The sequence below is a fragment of the Equus caballus genome, chromosome 20, assembly GCF_041296265.1.
Source record: "Equus caballus isolate H_3958 breed thoroughbred chromosome 20, TB-T2T, whole genome shotgun sequence".
In the NCBI taxonomy this organism is placed as follows: domain Eukaryota; kingdom Metazoa; phylum Chordata; class Mammalia; order Perissodactyla; family Equidae; genus Equus; species Equus caballus.
This window is the reverse complement of record NC_091703.1, coordinates 28349200-28369689: the sequence shown is the minus strand read 5'-3', so window position 1 is coordinate 28369689 and position 20490 is coordinate 28349200. Positions and strand designations below refer to the sequence as shown.

Here is a 20490-nt window from a genome sequence, read left to right as displayed (position 1 = left end):
TTGACAACTTTCCCTCCTTTGGTCCCAGTTAGCAACTCCTGTTGCTTCTCAAAACAGGGATAGGTTTTAACGCTTTTTTTTTTTTTTTAAGTAAGTTCCCACCTAATCCAGAAATAAGTGGATTTTTAAAATTCAACAAAGCAAAACCAGTTTTCTTGGGAAAAACAAAAAGGCAGCTGTAATTCGGCAAAGGCCTTTTACTGTCTGTAAAAACTGTAACAATTGTGTTGAATGCCTCTATCCTGCACCCTACAATCCCCACTCCCTACCTGCTCTCTCCTTACCTTCTCCAGCACTTTCAGGGGCTTTAAATGCCTTTGGGAGCTTCACAAACGATTCCTCTGGGACACAAATAGTAGATTCACTTAGTCTGGTTCCCAACCAGAAGAAAGAAAGATGAAAAGAAAGTTCCTGGTGAGTGAAAGAGATGGATCAGAGAAGCATCCAGTAGCGCTGACTGCAGGATCGTGCAGGTCGCTGTAAAGCCGAGTGTCCTCAGTCACTGAAGTCCCCAGGGCAGCCGCTCTTGCTCTGCTGGTGCCCCTCCTCCATCTCCGCTTGATAAAATCCGCATCAGACCTCCAGGTGTCTCTCCAAAACTCACGTCCTTCATCCTCTTCCTTCCATCTCTCTCCTTCTACTGCTCCCGATTTTCCGGGTAAAATTTCTTCCCCCATTATACACCTACCATCCTAGAATTAATCCCTTCCCAAATTCGTTACCGTTTTCAGCCTGTAATTTACTTTATGGGAGAACCGCGTTTCAAAGCTCCTATTTTTCTCTTTAGTAGAGATTGAGAATTATGAACCTAGACTCTGCTGCCAAATTCCCCTAGTTCACTGGGAGATTCAGACCTCAACTCTATGACTTCTACCTGTGTGATTTTGAGTGAGTTACTTAAGATCTCTGTATTGGTTTCTTATCCCTAATAATGAGGATGTAATGGTTTAACATGTTGCAACATTCCTAGAAAAATGCTTACCGTAGAGCAACCTCTGTATTAAATGCTGGATTTTATTCTTTTTGCTAAACAAATATCTCGATCAAGGCAAACAGTGATTTTTGTGTTTATCAAAGTAAAACAGACACAGAAATATGCACAACTCTTAAGCATATGACTGTGTGACTTTTCACAATGTCCACACACTAGTGTGACCCAGACGGAAGTAGATCACAACCAGCATCCCAGAAGCTCCCACTTGACCCCAGGCACTTCTCACCACTATTTTAATATCTAATGACATAGGGAACTTCTACATTTTAAAAAATTGTATATAAGTAGAAATATACAGATTTATTATTTTTGTTTTCTTTCACTCAACATTATATATTGTGAGTTAATCCATGATTCATGTATTAAGAATTCCTTTACCTGTATTGCCATATAGTACTCCACTGTAAAAACGTAGCACAATTCTTTTATGTATTCTACTGTTGGAAGACAAACCTTCATGTGAATGGGCATCCTCATTAGTGTTTCTAACCAGTTCCCGCTTTACCTTCAGAATTAAAACATGGAAATCAGGGTCTAGTGGAAAACTGTGGGAAGGGTAAAGTAGGATCAAGGTCTGATTACAGGCATAAGAGGAAGAAGAAAGAACCAGAACTCATAGAGTAGCTTGCAGAGAGGCCTTTATTTCCTGTGGCAGGAGAACTGACACAGCTGAGGGGCATTCTCAGAACCTTACATTTAGCGTCATTTGAACTTAGAAGATGATTGAATGCTTAGCAGATGCAGGTCTGTTATACAACGGTCAGGGCCCTCGTTGAGAAAGACTGGAACCCTGAAACACAGAATGAGAAACCTTGGTGAATGTCCCTGAAGGTTGTGACTGTGAAGGCTGCTCTGTAGCCTCAGAAACTGTAGAGTGGTTCACCCCTAGGAACTAAGAGCTAGCACATCTTCTGTGCAGGATGTTGCAGAGGCTTCCTCCCTGAAAGGCAATAGGTGATCCTTCAGGAGCTATTCCCACTTTCTGTCCTAGTAGCCAGGCCAATAACTAGGGTTAAGTCACAGCACAATCAGAGGGAGATATACTGAGTCCAGTAAGGGAGGAGACAGATTATACCCTAAAGGAGTTGCAAGAATTAGCATGTACCAGCAGGCGCCATGGAAATACCCATGGGATTGGGTTTTGGGAGTGATCAAGGGGGAAAAAACATAAAATTAATTTTATTTATTTTTTTATTGAGGTAACATTGGTTTATAACATTATATAAATTTCAGGTGTACATCATTATATTTTGATTTCTGTGTAGATTACATCATGTTTACCACCTAACGACTAATTACCATCCATCACCATACACAAAAACATAAGATTTAAAAAGCAGGAGTTAAATGACTTGGAGGCACTCTGTCAAGCCCAGAAGTCAGCATCCTGGCAAGATTCCAGGGGATGGGACAAATGCTTTATAGAGTGGCTCTTAGAAGCCTAGAGAAAGTGGTGAGAGAAGTTGAAATGCCTGTGCTGCTGCTGTGGCAGATGGTTGAGGAAGGGGTTAAAGGCACAGGGCAGTTGGCATGCTGGAATGCATATACTATGTGAAGCTAGAAGACACACCAGTGGATTATGCTCCACAGGAGGGCCCACAGGACACACTGTTCACCAGGCCATCAGGAATGTGCTGGTGAAAAGGGCACCAGAATCACAAAGAAGTTCAGGGATAGCCCATATCTGCAAGCCAGGGCTCACTGAAGGAGAGGTGATCACAGACCTTGAGTTGTTAATAGCATTGGGGATAACAGGACTCCAAAGCAATAGATGCTAGGGGCTTGCAATTACCATAGCGACCAGCACAGTTGGAGGATCTGCCAGGGGGACTTGACTTGCAGAGCTATGGAGACACACAGTTGTGTGTCCTTAATGATGGGGATATGTCCTGAGAATGTGTTGTGAGGTGGTTTCATTGTTGTGTGAACATCATGGAGTATACTTACACAAACCTAGGTGGTATAGCCTACTACACACCTAGGCTACGTGGTATAGCCTATTGCTTCTAGGCTACAAGCCAGTACAGCATTTTACTGTACTGAATACTGTAGTCAATTGGAGCACAGTGGTAAGTATTTGTGTATTTCAACATGTATAAACATAGAAAAAGTACAGTAAGAATACAATATAAAAGATTAAAAAATGGTGTACCTATATAGGGCACTTACCATGAATGGAGCTCGCAGGACTGAAAGTTTCTATGGATGAGTCAGTGAGTGAGTGGTGAGCAAACATGAAGGCCTAGGACACTACTGCAGACTGTGTGAACACTCACACTTAGACAACACTAAATTTATTTTAAAAATTTCTTTATTCAATGATATATTAACCTTAGCTTACTGTAACTTTTTTATTTCATAAACTTTTAGTTTTTTTAAACTTTTTAACTCTTTTGTAATAAAACAGCTTAAAACACACACTGTACAAAAATATCTGGGAGCCAACCACCTCTAGGAGCTTCTCAATGTCACCCTCATCCACCCCTCAGTTAAAGTTGTTTGCCATCTTAACCACAGCCTTGTTGATTTGGGTTTTTTTAGGTATGACTGTTTTGGCGAGGAGGATTGGCCCCGAGCTAACATCTGTTTCCTATCTTCCTCTTTTTTTTTCCCCTCCCCAAGCCCCAGTATATAGTTTTATATCCTAGTTGTAGGTGATTCTAGCTCTCTTATGTGAGATGCCACCACAGCAAGGCTTGATGACTGGTGTGTAGGTCTGTGCTTGGGATCCAAACCCATGAACCCAGGCAGCTGAAGTGGAGTACATGGAACTCTAACCACTTAGCAACCGGGCCAGCCCCAGCCATGTTGATTTTTGCAGCCTCTTCATCCTTGGCAAATCCTTTGAAGTCATGGATGAGTCTCTTGAGTGTCTCCTTCCAGATGCCATTCGTATGTGCCTTGGTGACATCACCCCAAACACAAGCAAGGTTCTTGATGCGGTCATAGATGTAATTCTTGAAGAATTGCATCAGTGTCTTCTCAGTGTCTCCCTCAGTGACAGCAATAGGCTGGGGAAAGGTCTTCCTCAGGATGTCCAGAAGCATTATCAACAATAAGCAAAACCTTGAAAGGTATGTTATTCTCCAAACAGTATTTATTCATTTTGTTAGCATAGCAATTCAGGAGGGTGTCTTGAAAGAGGAGCTGGGTCATCCATGACTTCTTATTTCCCCTCTAGTACACTGGCACTGTGTGCTTACTGATATGCTTGAAGGCTCTGGGTTCTCACTGTGCCAGATCACAAAGGGTTTCAATTTGTAGCCTGCAACATTGCCCCCAAGCAAGACTACTACCCTGTCCTTAAAAGCCTTGGAACGTGGCATTGGCCTCCTTGTGGATGAAAATCCTTTCAGGCATCCATTTCTAAAATAGAAAGCTTTCATCCATATTGAATATTTGCTCTGGCAAGTAATTTTCCTCCACAGTCAGTTTATGTAGCGTTTCCAAAAATTCTTCAGCTGCCTTCACATCAGCACTCACAGAGTCACCATTCACTTTCACATTTTGCAATGAATAACAGTTCTTGAATTGTTTAAACCCACCAGAGCTAGCAATAAATTCAGTATCATAGTTGGGCCCAGCCTTTTCTTCCAACACATGAACAAACTAGTGGAGAGCCAGAACTCCCTCTCCTGCACAGCAATGATAAGGAGCCCCCACCTTGGGTGTCAACAAAGACTGAGCAGGGAACCTGAAATTCTATTTCCACCTGGTAGTAACCAGGGGGTTCTCCTACCACTTCCCCTGTCAGAACAGTGTCAGAGGAAGCCAGCTAAAATAGAAGGTTTAAATAAGATCCAAAGGCTCATAGCACAATATCTAAATTGTCCAGGTGTCAACTGAAAATCACTTGTCATGCCGCAAACCAGGAAGATTTCAAGCTGAATGAAAAAAGACAATAAGTGCTGTGATAGGCAGAATAATGGTATCCCCAAAATGTCCACATCCTAATCTGTAGCACTTGGGAATATGTTACTTTACATGGGAAAAGGGACTTTGTAAATGTGATTAAGGGTAAGGATCTTGAGATGGGGAGATTATCCTGAATTATCCAGGTAGGCCCAATCTAATCACAAAAGTGCTTAAAACTGGAAGAGGGAGGCGAAACAATACGCCAGAGAGATGGGGCACGAGGAGAACTCAACCCACCACTGCTGACTTTCAAGACGGAAGAAGGGGGCCACAAACCCAAGAATGTGGTGGGCTCTTTAACTTTAAAAACTATTTTTAACTATTTTTTTAACTTTAAAAACTATTTTTTAATTTTAAAAACTATTTTCTATTTTGGCTTTGAGTCTTTGAAGAAGTTCTACTTGAGAATTCTTCCCATCTGGTCAGATAGTTTAAAAGCAGAACGCTTACTTTGCCATACTAAACTTTCATAAGGAAGAAAAACTCCAAAATTAAGTGCTTTATCATGATACATCTTCATTTATACAAGTGTAATAAAGTCTAGGAAGAAAAGAAGGAATGGTTAGAAATAGAGGAGGTCCACCTACATTGAAAATGAGTATTTATTTCTTGGCTCAACTGTGAGGAGAGTGACAAGAAAATTCTAGTAAATGAGAGTGAGGCACGAGAATATCAATCTTTTAACATTTGACTACTACAATTTTAACTATAATATAATTCTAACATATCAAAATATTAATATGTAATACAGTATATTAAAATACAATGCTAATAATAATTTTTTCAATAAAATTTCTTAGTTATTTTTATATCCTGGCATTTTAAATTCCTCATTGCCAAAGTTTATTCTGTGGCTTTGGTCATGACCTCAGACAAACACTGATTTTACAGTCATTCATTCCTCATTTGCATGAATTATGACCTCATTGAACTTTGTTTTTAATCTTTTATCATAATAAATAATTCCACTATAATTTGACCCTGATTGCAATCACAATACCTCATTTCGTATATTATTATTGTCTACTATTTCAGCTCCATTTTGTTTCTACATCTCAAAAGTCACTTGTTACTAATGATATTGTTTTATGCATTCCCTATTTATTTAGACATTCTCCAGTGTTTCTAAATGTTCCTTTTCTTTAGAGATTTTTGTATCCCATTCATTCATCACTTCTAATTTCTTGTTCACTAATCTATTTATCACTTTTGTTATATCTACTGTTCAAACTATATATTTTGGCTTTGACTATCAATGAATATATTTTCCCCTCATGGTTTTATTATTTCTTTTTGAAGTGATCTTTTTCATAATTTACTTCTTAATGGTCTAATTCTCTCTTGTTTTTTTGCTGTGTTTAATAACTTACCTTTAGAACATATTCTGTGAATGAATCATAATGGAAGAGAAAAATAGTGGAAGAAGAAAATTTGGGGGAGTTATGAAAAAGGAATTGTAGATGACAATCACATTGATAAACACAGTGGTCTAATAAGGCTGAGACTTCCTATATTAGTAGGAATTCCCTCGCAATGAATTGCGTGCCCTCAAGGGAGCAGCTGTAACTAAATTTCCTTGGCTTCTGTGCAGCTAGGACGCCTGCATGTATCCTAAGCTTTGCCAATCAGATGTACGAAGGCAAGATTTCTTCTTTCAGAAGAAACATGTGGCATAAGTCTTATGCAGAATTACTTTCCTGCTAAGGGCATAAGAGTTTAGTAGGCAGATATCCAAGCTTTCAGAGGCACTGGTGGGTTGGGTCTAGAAATGGTGTTCTATGCTGGGAGACATAATTCTGCTGGCAGGTGGCAGTAGGAGATGCTGGAGGACTTAGAAGGATTGGGTAGTATAATACAAAAGGGTGAGTGATCATTACTCTGCCAAAGCATTCGGAGGGAGAGAATGGCAGCTCAAAGTTATAAATTCTCAGCTAAATATGTCGTTACAGAATCAGGGGTTTCTTCTGCCGTAAAACAACTTTGAATTTCTTGTGGTCCTGGAGCTGACATAACTCAAATCCGAATTCATACTATGTACAACTCTGTAGGTTTCTCATTAACAGAAAGGCAGATGAATAAACTGTGGTATATTGATACAGTAGATTATTATATAGCAGCTAACATGAATGAATGGCAGCTACTTGCAATGAAAGTAAAAATTAATTTTAGCCATATAATATTAAGTGAAGAAAGTAAGACCCATAAGATTATTTATAGCCTGATACCCTGTATCTGAAATAAAAATATAACATTTTTAGAAATACAGATAGGTGAAATAAAACTAAAGAAAGCACTTTGGACTTACTTCTTGAGGGCCTCAGTAACTTCTTCATCTTGCCTTAAGTTGTGACACATACAGACATTTGCCAGAAAATGAACTCACTTGCAATAGCAGCCTTTAGTTTTACGAAGATAAAATGATCACAGAGACATCCCAGGGTACAATTTGAAAGTGCTGTGATTTCTGTGGAACATACTCATTAGAGAGAGCAGGTCTGCGTAGTAGATTCATGTCATAGAAATGACCAAAGGAACACTATGGAAATGCTTAAAAAGTGTGTCTGAATCTTTACTTGTTCTGTTGACAGTACTTCACGTTTCCATGTGGGCATCCAGTAGTGTTTAAATACCTGAGTGAGTTCAGGAAATTTAAAGTATGAATAGATTTTCACAAATCTTCATTTCTTAGTGGAAAATGAAACACCTATCAGCTCTGGTCACTGTACCTAATAGGCATTATGGAGTCTCATTCTCTCTGGGCAGAAAAGTTTCACATCCACGAGAATTTGTCTTCTCCTTCAATTTTGTCGAATCCTTTCGCTCCTACACATGAGTTCACTACATTTTATAAAGCAGTAAGTCAGAGGAAAAGGTCAGCTCAACTCAAAATTATATGGATGTCACAGATTACCTGTTACGTGGGAGAGGAGTTGGGGGAGGGAAAAGGAGAGATGGGCCCCTGCTCCGAACATACAGCAGGGAATCAGTGGAGCCCACCCAGAGTCCGTGTCATCTTCCCCTTCTAGATCACACTCTGGGTTTATGTGAACCCAGGAATTCCCTACCAACCATCCCTAAAAGGGAAACAACAAAAGACAGGAATCGGTAAAGAGAAAAAGGAGCCTAGGTTCCACCGAGATTTGAACTCGGATCGCTGGATTCAGAGTCCAGAGTGCTAACCATTACACCATGGAACCCCACAGCTATAAACGGCCTTAGGACTCCTTCCTGATAGGATATATCTTCATTTCTGAACTCAAGCAGTCCGTGTAAAAACTGAAATTCGAATCTACCGCCAAGGCACATGCCCCTTTTCTCTCGCGCACAGAGCTCTTAGTGCAAAGTCCAAAAGCAAAGAGGTCTCTAGGTATAGATAAGGTACGTGGGTGCTTTTTAGCGCCCCTCTGCCTTCTCTGCGGTTCCCGGGGCCGTTCTCTGCTCGCCCGCCCTCAGCCCGGCTGCGCAGAAGCGCGGGGCGCGGCTCCCGCAGGCAGCAGTCGAACCGCGCGGCCGGGATGCGTTGCTGGAGCAACCGCGGGGTTCGCTGCCGCCCGAGTGTTGGTCCCGCGTTCTCTTCTCTGAACGCGAAGGACACTCTTGGAAGCTTGATTTCGTGACATACAAATTGTTTATGACTTCATTTGACGTCGTGTGCCAGCCAGTCCTGGCCCGGTGTGGCGTTGCTCGGGGGAAAAATGTGGGACGCCAAGAGACGCCTTGTGCTTCCCAGAAAGGCTCCACCTGCTGGAGACCAAGCAGTAAAAGCGAGTTAAAAGCCGGACTGTTTTCAAAGCAGGGTTTTGTAACTTGGTTCTCATTGAGAAAGCTATGATCTGGCTCTTTTACGGGCAGCAGCTATGAGCCACTCCCAAACTCCTCAGTTGATTTCCTGGTATCAAGAAGGGGACACGACGTGTCGGGGACTGTTCGTTGCCGCCTCAGCAATGGCAGGGAAACGGCAGGAGACAGAAGGATCCCAGCTTGTCAAACCGAAGGGCTGAGGAGAGAAGCAAATCGTCTTTACTAATAGTAAATAATCGCAGATGTCAGCATTTGAACCTTCCCAACAAGATCTCTGGAGAAGTATCGGCATTCAGCCAAGACAAAGTTTGTTTCATAAAGACGTCTGAAATACATATGCAAGGAAATACTTCCAGTTTGAAGAGGCTGCACCGTTCGTTACCGCTAGGTTTTCTGGCCCCCGCCAGCAGGGTGCGTACTCTGCAACGTGAGCGACAGCGGCCGCTGGAGTAACAGAACTGCTCCCTTCACGCAGCTCAGCCGCTCCGTCTCCTCCCAGTCTCCTATGGCCCCCTGATCCCCTCACTCGCCAGAGGAAGATGGAATGAAAGTCTTCTGCCGAGTGGGGTAAATTAAGATGATTTTTAGAAGCTTTAATAACAAGAAACACTGGAATTGTGAGCACTTTCAACATAACTGAAGAACTTCAGATCCATGTAACAAACTTATAGAGCATTTCTAAGGGCTAGGGCTTGTACCAAGTTCTGGGCTGTCTGGAAAAAATAAGTAAAAACATAGGCCTGCAATGTCAAAGCTGGAACAATTGAGCAACAACAAATAAAATAGTATTGGATTATAACCCAAAGTATAAAATAAATATCCATGATTCCTTGCTGATATAAATAAATTATTGAATAAATAAATAAATAACTGGGGGAGAAGAGGCATTTGGGAAGTAAATAAAATGCCTGTGTGTAAACATGAAGATTACAACCAGTTCCTGCAGCCTGGTACCAGGAGCTTTCCTGATGTGGAACCAACCTCCATCTCTCAGGGAATCTCCTGTGCAGAAGAGTTCCAAATCACATGACTCCCCATTCCTTAACTGTGGGCTCTGCATAGTGACTGCTTTCCAAACAGTACAGTATAGAAGGGGGGGGGGGAGGGGAAGGGTACAAGGAAGAAATCTAACACACACGACTCAGCCAAGTGACCAAGGTCAACATCAGCAGTGATAAGCCATTTTGATAGTATATACCCTTGATAGAGCATAGATGATGCAAATGGAAATGATGAAAATGGCGCTTTACTTCTGTGGTCTTCCTCCCTGAACTCCCCGCCACCCCATAACTCCTATGTAATTATGAAAAAAATATCAAACAAATCCCAAATGAGGGACATTCTATAAAATAGCTGAGCAATACTCCTCAAAACTGTCAAGATAATCAAAAACAAGGAAAGTCTGAAAAACCGCTATAGTGAAGAGGAAACTAAGGAGACATGATGGCTAAATATAGCATGGTATTCTGAATCAGATCCTGGAACAGAAAAAGGACACTAGATAAAAACTAAGAAAATCTAAATAACTTTTGGCCTTTAGTTAATAACAATGTATAAATATTCATTTATTAATTGTGATAAATGTACCATACTAATGTAAGATTTTAATAATAGGGGAAACTGAGTGTGGGATATATGGGAACTCTCTGTTCTATCTTTCCAATTAAGGAGAAACTATTGATTATGGGAATAAGAACTAAAATGAGACCAAATGAAATTATTTCTTCAAGGTGGGTTCAGAGCTCTGGCTTGCAGTGTGCTCCAGTAGAAAACTACTGAGCCACATTATCAGATCCAGTGATCCAGCCTGCACAGCCTACCACTGATATAGACTTGGAATTGAGAAGGAGAAATTCTTACACCATGCCAACTGCTGTGTTCAGTGCTATGGACACAAAATCAAGCAGGACACCAAGCACCGGCTCTTCTCTTGGATATTTTTGGTTTATATTGATGGGATAGACTAAAAAATATGAATAAAATAACGCTCACATTGGGCGAGTTAGAGGAAACTGCAGGTGACTGGAGGCTAATAGCATATTCTTCAAATAAGAATGAAAACTGAACATTTTAATTTGGGCAGGGATTGAAGATGCAGTTTAGAAGGGAGTCCTGGCCTAGACGTTTTCATGTATAAGATGCAAGATAGGGACAGAGTCTATGGACTGGCTGTCTGGGCAGCTATGCCATACTGAAAGTGAATGAGGAGCTGGAGAAGCGTGTGGTGGTGGACTGAGACCATGGTTCAGGCTAGGGCTGCAAGGAGGCTTGAGGGTCTCCAGTGCCTGCTTTGAACTGTGAACATCAGGGAGCATCATGGGTGACTTCTGGGAGCACTTCAGAGTCCAAGTAGACTTTCATCCTCAGGATAATGGTGAGTTCCCTGCAAGACTGGGGTCAGTTCGACATCAGAGACATTGCTGGTACCAGTCTGAGGGAATTGGTTTGAAATCTTCATGTCTACTCATAGGCATTTTATTTGTTTCTCTCAAAACAAAATACTGCTGGAAAATTCTTCTCCCTCTCTTTCCCAGATTAAAGGAGTCATGAGAGAAAAGATTCATATTTTTTTGGCTCTGGATTTCAGATCATATTGAAAAATCTATGAAACCTCTTTCCCACAAAGGTGCCCCTAGATACATACGTCATTTTGCAAACTATTTCAGGGTGTTCATGGAACACTTAAAGTCCATGGACCCCGGGCTAAGAATCTTCTGCATTTGATTTTCTCCTCTATGTCATCTAACCTAATTTTTAACTACATAAGAAATTCTGTAAGTAGAAAGTAAGAATCATACTGCTAAAGTAAACTCATCTTTTAATTGTGGCTGAATGTTTCATTAATCCTGGTCTTGTAAATTAGATCAAAGTTCTCTCCATGACTAAAGCCAAGATACTGGTTAAACCAGTTCTCAGAGGGTGTGGATTCCTAATAATGGGGTTTGGGAAGACTTGACTCACACGTAAGTGGGTCAGACAGAATGGAGAGGAACAGGCTCATTTTTGTCACGGGGTAATTGGACCTCTACTGCAGCTTCTCCTTGGCCCCTACTTGGCAGTGTCCACTTAGGGGAATCCCTTAAATTCTGATCTTCTTCAAGAATTGTTGAAAAAGTAGGCATGAAAATGGAAGGCAGATGCCAGCCAGCTATTTCTCTCGTGACTCAGTGAGTTCTATAAATCCTGTGCCATCTAAAACTAGATTCCCTGGGTTTGGTTCTGTCACTCTAGGGCTCACTGCAGTGTGAATCCCCCAGAAAATGTCCCAACACCTTCCAGGAAGCCTCTCTACACAGCCTTCTCCAAAGAGCTCCAGGTCCTCAGGCTCCATCACACGCGCTTCCAGCTCAAGGGTAGTGAGGTATGATAGCTCTAGGACACTCTACTATTCTTCTTGTTGCCCTGCATGCTGTGAATTTATTTGCAAATAACCATTTAAATAAATTATCCTCAAAATTTCTAATTTGAATAAATACTCCATTTCTTGCTACCATCCTGACTGATACAGACATTATCTAAAGACTTCTCTTCCCCGAAAGAAAAAGATATTTAGCTCTCCTACACAGCCTAATACACAAACACACTTCTGCCCTCATCCTCCCAATATATTTATATAATAATATCTTGGCTAAATAAACACTGGTTGTTTTCCTTATTATGCCATGCAAATGTTGTTCACAGCTGAACTACTTTGCATACTACAACTACATTTTCTTTGTCGTTCCTAAATTAAATACTGCCTCTTTTGTTTGTTTGTTTTTCTTTTCTGTATATCTAACACAAATTTATCCCCTAACTCTCTTCCAGGGCTGCAAACATTTTCTGAATTTGGTCAAACATTTTCCAGTTCCTTTTCTTTTTTTAACTCATCCATTCTAGATGTCTAACCTCTAAGTCTGCTTTACAGCTGTCATGCTGAGACTTCCCCATCTGCTGAAGAGACCCTTTACCTCTCTCCAGTGTGAATCTCCTTTTTGCTGAATCACAGATCTCTTGGTTTACTCCTTACTTTTGGTGGAAAAGATCCTCCAATAGCTTTCTGAGAAAGAGAGAATTTTTTTGAGATTTTGCATTTGTTGGTCTGGAGGCTGTTTGCTCTCAGATACCTTTCTGGCCTCTCTCCTGCTCATCTCTGTGGCAGGAGTGGCTGATCCCTGCCGACTGCATTTCCCAGATTCCAATGCCAGCTGACTTCTACCCAAGTTCAGCCAATAGAAAGCAATAAAGTAATATTAAGGGGCTGAGAGAAGAGAGAACCCAGGGTATTTCTTGCCTTCCCTCCCTGCCTCTTGTAATATCTTCAGCGGCAGTTGTGTCTCCTCCATGGCTCCAGGTCCTGCCAGACATGCCTCCTGACAGAGGGTGAGCCTACACCCTCGATTCTGATTTCTAGGTGGCCTTATTCTCCTCAGTTGGCTTATTTGATCTCCCACCACTTCCGTAACCAACACCCTGCATTAAAGATGCTCGGATTTAAGTCCTCTTTGAGTTTTCTGTTTCCTGGTCACGCCTTAAAAAAGTACAATGTATTTCTAAAAATATATTTATTCTAACTTCATAAATGATTTATTTTGGTCAGGTAGAGATTTCTAGAGTAGAGCTGGGGGTCTCCCATAGAGTTTTTTATTCAATCCCCCAATATTCAAAAATGACTCTTCACCTCCACCTTCAGCTGTGCCTGGTCTCCGTGAGTCAAGAGCATCTCTGGAGCATTTTAACCCCAAAATAAACTGCTGTCTTTGACCTCTGTGAGGGAGGGGCAGTCCAGACCAATGAGCCTAAGTTTACATGATTCTTCCAATTCCTAACCCTTTCTAAGGATGTGTAATATCCTTTACAGATATGATAACTTTATGAATGTTGGCTTTCCACCTTGTAGACAGTGACATTTCAGCTTTATCCACTCTACTAATTCAGTTACTATTTATACAACTCCTTTTTGACTCCCAAAATATTGTTGGTAACTGTGGTATCATCTAAATTCATATACAGAGTTGTCTATAGGAATAAGCTACCTGGCCAGGGTCTGTATTTGCAAAGACTCCTTACATCTCAAAGTGACCCTATGATTAGTCATAATCGATAGATTATGAATGGCAAGTAATGTTTCCCTTTAGACTTTTAAGAAGAAAGGACTTTCTTAAGCCTCAGGGGATAGCAGATCGATAAGATGGAAGAACTCTGGGTCCCTGATCACCACAGGGACAAAAATGGCTTCCCTTTACTGACTCAAAAATCTGCAATAGTCTCCTATATGAGTAAGGAATAAATCGCCATTACATCAAGCTATTGAAATTTGGGAAGCAAACAATGTTTCTTACCATCTGTCATTTGCTTTCCTGCTCTCTTCATTATTGGGTTACACGTCTTTTAATTACTTTTATTGTTAACTTACAGGCATCTTAAGAAAGGAAAGATAAAGTCCTGGGCTTCACCACCATATTTAACCAGTAGTTCCTTTGGACAATGACCACTTGAGCTAAATGTTTGACTACTGAGTAACATCAAAGTCTTGTATCTAGAGACTACATCTTTCTTGTTCCAGGAATAAAGTCACTATTTCTGCTTCTTCATTTTAAAAACTTGAGTGATAATGTCTGCTTCACATCATAGAAAAACAAAGAAAAAAATAACTCACAGTCTCACAACCCAGAAACCACATTAGCAATACTTTGGTGCATTTTCTTCCACTCCCAAATATTTATAACTCAAAAATTTACATAATTGAGGTCATATAGTACATATATTTTTTATCCTAGTCTTTTCATTTAACATTATATCACATGCTTCTTCCCCGAGCTATTACAATCTCTTCCAAAATATTGTTTTTAATGGCTTTGTCATATTCTTCCAGGTATATATTACTAAGTTATATAATCATTACCCTCCCATTGTTGGAAATTCTTATTTTAATTATTCTATTATTATAACCAAAAGTATAATAAACGTCTTTGCACATAAAAGATTTCCTTTAGTTTGGATTTCTTCCCTAGGAGAGTTTTCTCGAAATGAATTTGCCATGTGGAAGGGAATAACCATTTGCATGAGCATCCTTGGTGGAATTTACAAATGCTGAAGTGGCAACAAGGATCTTGTTCCAAGCAGACAGGGAAGGGAGCTATGTTAGCTTCCTAGGGCTGCCTTAACAAATCATCATGAAGTGGATGATTTAAAACAATGAAATTTATTCTCTCACAGTTCCAGAGGTTAGAAATCCAAATTCAAGGTGTCTGCAAGGTTAGTTCTTTCTAGAGAGTCTGAGGGATAATCCATCTCATGGCTCTCTCCTAGCTTCTGGTGGTTGCTAAAATCCTTGGGGTGCCTTCGTTTGTAGCTGCATCACTCCAGTCTCTGCCTCCCTCTCACATGGCCTTTGTCCTTGTGTGTTTATTTCTGTGCATCTCCAAATCTCTCTCTCCTTATAAGGACGCTATCATTAGATTTAGGGCCTACTCTAATCCAATATGACCTCATCTTACTTGATTGCATTGGCAAAGACTATTTTCAAACAAAGTCACATTCACAGGTATGAAGAGTTAGGACTGGAATATATCTTACGGGGCGACACAATTCAACCCACGATAGGAGCAACTGTCTCTTTGCCTGCTTTAAATGAAAACAGATATGGGAGAGCTTTAACTATGAGAGAGTTTGAGGGCCTCAGACGTGAAAGAAATTCTCCCATTTGTATCTGAAAGTCTGTCTGAATCTACCTGATGGTGCTTTGGCAAAGTACTTCAATTCACAGAACTCAATCTTATAATTCTTAATTTCTTCATTAAAAAAAAAAGAACCTGGTTCTACAGTGCCTCACTGAATCAAGTCTCTAAATCCAGAAATAATCCTAGTAATATAGATTCAGTCTGCCATTCACAACCTCTTGTGTAGGATAGAGGGATAGAGAATGTCCTCAGGCTGGAAAACCTGTTATCTAAGCTGTTTCTCCCTATTCGCCAGACTCCTGGGGCTCCGGGCTTCCCTCTCTACGGAAGGGGAAGAAGGGTGAGCTTTGTCTGAGGGGATGGAGACCTTCGCAGCATCTCTTTCTTCAGCTCCTGGTCCCTCCTCTGCACCCCCACTGAAGTCGAGTTTCAACCAGTTCCTTTAAGGCAGAGAAAGGGCAAAGCAGTTTAAGGCTATCGAAGATATTTCTGTTTTAGTGTTTAGTGCTGAAAGCAAAGGCGAATGACTCCACGGTTTCTGATTACCTCAAATTTCTTCTGGCCTCTTTCCAGTCCCATTGGTATTTGCAGATCTGAGGCTACTAGGGTCACCCTCAGTTCCAAATTTCCTTTCTGCTGGTTTCTGACAAATACCTATGAACGGGCGCGTCAACGGTGACTAGGGAGTAGAGTTCTGAGGGATAAAGAATTCGAATCTCATGTCTCTTTCAATTCCGTCTTCCTCCGCCGAATTTCAATTTGCTGTGGATGACTTATTTCATCCCAGGTGAGAAGCCTTGAATGGACGTAGGTAGTTCTTCGTTGCCAGATCTAATAATCACGCACTAAAACTTCTTTTACTATATTCCATTGTAGTGTAATATCAAGTAACAGTGAAAAATATTTTAGTACATAATTATCGGGAGGCACACCACTCGCTACACCTTCAAAATTGTTAATATGAATCATAGTTTCACAGGTAGTCGTGGCCGAGTGGTTAAGGCGATGGACTTGAAATCCATTGGGGTCTCCCCGCGCAGGTTCGAATCCTGCCGGCTACGGTTTTACCCTCCACTGCAAGTGTTACCCCACGCGTCCTTCACATAGTTTCTATTTGCATTCCAAACGCAACCGAAATTTCTGCGTTCTAGTTACCATCTTCTCTGCTCATTCTGCGTTGCCTGTTACCTCTTACTTTGGGTCAAATAACCTCTTTCTCCACTTCAGGGATGGGTATGTTTTGAACGATTTGGGTATCAGTCTCAAATGGAGGAGTGAATCTATAATGGTGTGAACATCTCTTAATATTAAGCCTGATTTGCGGAGGGCAATTCCCTTTTCTCCAATTACATGTCATAGCCAGCTTGGATTCGTTTAGCATCAAAGTCAGACTCCGGGCGGGCCAGATGACCGAGTGGTTAAGTTCGGGCGCTCCACTTCGTGGGGCTGGGTTTGCTGGTTGGATCCTGAGCGCGGACATGGCACCGCTCTTCCGGCCATGCTGAAGGACCTACAACTAGAATATACAACTATGTGTTGGGAGGCTTTGGGGAGAAGAAGAAGGAAAAGAAAACAAACAGAAAAAGAAGCTCGGCAACTGCTGTTCGCTCAGATGCCAATCTTTAAAAAAAAAAAAAAACTTAAAGTCAGACTCCATCCTCTCCTGGGGTGGAAGTGCTTTTGTTGCTACTATATGTTCTAGGGAACTCGAGATTTATAAAATAGTTTTTGCTCTAACAGCTAGCATTTTTTGAACTCTTAATATGTCCCAGGCACTGAATTGGTGTTACATGCATTGTGTCATTTAATCACCAATATAATCAAGGATTGACTTGCCCACACAGCACAGTAAAATGGTCTCTAGACCAAGGACTGTCTTAAAAACGGTTGTGAAATCACATTTCATAAGTATTACAGGGAATACACTGTTTTTAAAAAACAGTGGTTAGCAGACTCAGTCCTAATGTAGTTTATACATAGAAATAACTTTAATATCAGCTCCTACTTATCAAGCACTGATTACATTCATTTTCTTCCAAGTGCTTTATCTATGTTAGCTTGTATGATCCTCACAACATTCATCGGAAGTGAATACTACTATTACCCTAATTTTACAAACCTGGAACCTGAGGCCCACAGGAGTAAAATAATTTGGCAAAGGTCACCCAGCTAATAAGTGGCAGGGCTCACTTGAACTCTGCCTAGGTTTGTGTCTATAGCCAGGGAGCCAAACAGTTGGAGTTTGTGTGGAGGCAGATGGGCCGTGCTTTCATTGCTACTGGCTACAGTTGGAAATTAATGTTACTGCCTGAATCTTTTATTCAGAGCTTGTCTCCCCAGACAAGTCTAAGTTGCTGGTCTGGAGTGTAAGACTGTTGCCCTTTGTGTATTAAGTGTTTTGTAAGCCCAGCTTTAGGGAATATCATGCAATAGCAATGAGGCTTTACCTGTTTTTGACCAAGAATAACAGGAATTGGTATTGCAGCATTGTATAAATGATTAGTTTATAAAGAGCACCACACTCTTTATATCTTCTCAGCCAGTAAACTCCAGAGCCCAAGAGTGGGAAAGCTTTGTTAAGCCACAGGAGGTGGGTGTTAAGGCTTTGGCTGCCAAGCCCATGAATATTTTCAGTTTGAAAGTAAATACCAAATTCATATTGAGCCCCATACAAAGACCATCAGGGAAGACTGTTGACCCTGGTAGACTGGGTTTATCACATCAAGGGAGAATCCCATTCTGAGAGAGTTTCATTGTCTCAAGGAGTTAAGGAAGGGGACTTATAAGAGTTTAAGGGGCCAAGATTAGTCATAGGATGATTCAGGAGCAGAATGATTTTAGAGCAGAAATTACTAAAGGAGGTCTGTGACAGTGATCAGAATTTGTAAACTGAGCAAATCACTGGGATAGCCCGTGATCTTATCTTTGGAACATGAATCCACTTGGAATTACACTTGCTATGGTATTACCGTAAAATATAGAAATAAAGTCTTGTAAAAAGAACTTGAGCTTAGGTAGTTTGTCTTGCATATTATGGTTTGGTACAATTTATCTATTGTGTATGTCGTAGTGTGACACCTGCAAGTTTTAGTTTCTTCTTTCATTTCTCATCTGTTTTGGCCCAAAGATGACTAGAAATGAGAGTCAAACAATATATTGTAAAGAAGTGGGACTTAAAAACAAAAATGAAAATTGGATCAGTTAGAGTAAAGCTCACAAATTTGGCAGCACAATTTCCTGCTAGTACTCATTGTGTTCAATGCCTCTATCTTACAGTTTAAAGACTCCAACAGAAAGTTCTCTGGTGTTAGCTCTCTCTTCTTACCTTCTCCAGCACTATCAAAGACCAAGAATATTTATTGGGGTTTTGTGGTCAATTCAGGAAAAAAAGTGTAAATTCACAGCCTCAGTACTTTGGTTACCATCCAGAAGAAAGTGGGAAGAAAAGGTCTAGATAGGAGTAGAGAACATGTGGAAAAACAAAAAGGGTGGGGGTGGGGTGGGGAGGATGGCTACAAGATGGAAGAGATGGAGCAGAAGAGAAGCCATCAGGGTACCAAATACAGGAGTGCCCTGATCCCTCCTTGCCACTCTTCTTCTGAGCATCCTCAGTCACAGAAGTCCCTCAATGCCCTCGCTGTTGTTCTGACAGGCATCTTTCCACCACCTCCTCTCTTCAAGGAGGAATGCCAGACATCTCTTCAATGCCAGATGTCAAGGCATTGCTTAAAGCCCATCTCCTCTGCAAAGACATTTGAATTGTTTCCAGTCTGGGCTATTATAAATAGCGTTGCCATGAATATTTTGTACATGTCTTTCAGTGAACATAAATAGGGGATTTTGCTGGGTAGATACATACTTAAGGATGGAATTGCAGTGTTATAGTAAATGTGCATGTTCAAGCTTTAGCATACAATGCCAAAACATTTTTGGAAGTGATTGAACCAATTTACATTCCCATGTACGAGAGTTCAGTTGCTCCACATCCTTGATAACACTTGGTATTATCTGTCTTTCATTACTTTATTTTAATGCTTCTAGTAGGTTAATAGTTGTGATGGTTAATTTTATATGTCAACCTACTGTGCCACAGTGCCCAGATATGTGGCCAACTATTATTCTGTGTTTCTGTGATGTTTCTGCGAGGATGTTTTTGAATGAGATTAACATTTAAATTGGTGGAATTTGAGTAAAGCAGAGTGCCCTCCATAATGTGTGTGAGCCCCAACCAATCAGTTAAAGGCATAAATGAAACAAAAGACCAACATCCCTAGCAAGAGAGAATTCTGCCAGCAGACAGTCTTCAGATTTGAACGGCAGCATCAGCTCTTCCTGGACCTCCAGTCTGCTGCCCACTCTGCAGATTTTGGACTTGCCAGCTTCCATAATGACACGAGCCAATTCCTCAAAATAAATCTCTTTCTGTATACGTGTAGACATCCTATTGGTTCTGTTTCTCTGGAGAACTTTATCTAATACAGCCACGGAATCTAATTGTTTTACTTTTCACTTTTTCTGATGACTGATGAAGAAGATCACCCTTTCATTTGTTTATTGGTTATTTTGATATCCACTTTTGTGAAGAAACTGTTGAACTCACTTGCCCATTTTTCTATTGGATTGTCTGTCCTTTTCATATTTGTTTTTCTTATTCCCATCTATCTGTATCTAAACATGTCGAGAGTTTAGTTAAGCTACTCCATGGTATTATAGCCTCGGCATCCACTTTGTTTGACCAAGTGGTCTATAAGGACCTTAAACTGATACTAGCCCTCCTCACGTAAGCACATGTCCTAAATAACAGACTGTAGAATCACAAGCAAATGTAAGTTTCTGATATGACTTTGCCAAGAGCCCTTGTGATCAACAGTCTCCCCTGCCTCTCAGGACCATCTTTTTGAATGCAGCCTCTTTGATAAGACCTCTGTGGACCTTACCAAAATCCCTCCCTTTTGGTTTGAATTGACCAATCTAGCCTTAGCCAAGGAACCCCAAAGCGCTCCACTCATGGACCTTAATAAAGGCGTGTGCCCCTGGTCCTACCACTCTTTCTGTACTCTGCCTTGACTTCCCTGTGTGGCCCCTTGAGGTGTGTCTGTGTGCTTCCTCCAGGTCCTG

General features: G+C 40.9%; 1 long non-coding RNA gene and 2 other non-coding genes across 3 annotated transcripts; 1 reads left to right on the top strand and 2 right to left on the bottom strand.

Moving 5' to 3' along the window:
• Positions 1 to 1615: 1615 nt before the first annotated feature.
• LOC111769179 (uncharacterized) lies at positions 1616 to 16068 on the bottom strand. The gene is made up of 3 exons (XR_002801969.2): positions 15919 to 16068; positions 7215 to 8906; positions 1616 to 1784 (listed from the first exon to the last, which is right to left on the bottom strand). It is a non-coding gene; the product is annotated as an uncharacterized lncRNA (long non-coding RNA).
• TRNAQ-CUG (transfer RNA glutamine (anticodon CUG)) lies at positions 8035 to 8106 on the bottom strand. Its single transcript has one exon. It is a non-coding gene; the product is annotated as a tRNA-Gln (tRNA).
• A 283-nt stretch (positions 16069 to 16351) lies between the features above and the next one.
• TRNAS-UGA (transfer RNA serine (anticodon UGA)) lies at positions 16352 to 16433 on the top strand. Its single transcript has one exon. It is a non-coding gene; the product is annotated as a tRNA-Ser (tRNA).
• Positions 16434 to 20490: the final 4057 nt, after the last annotated feature.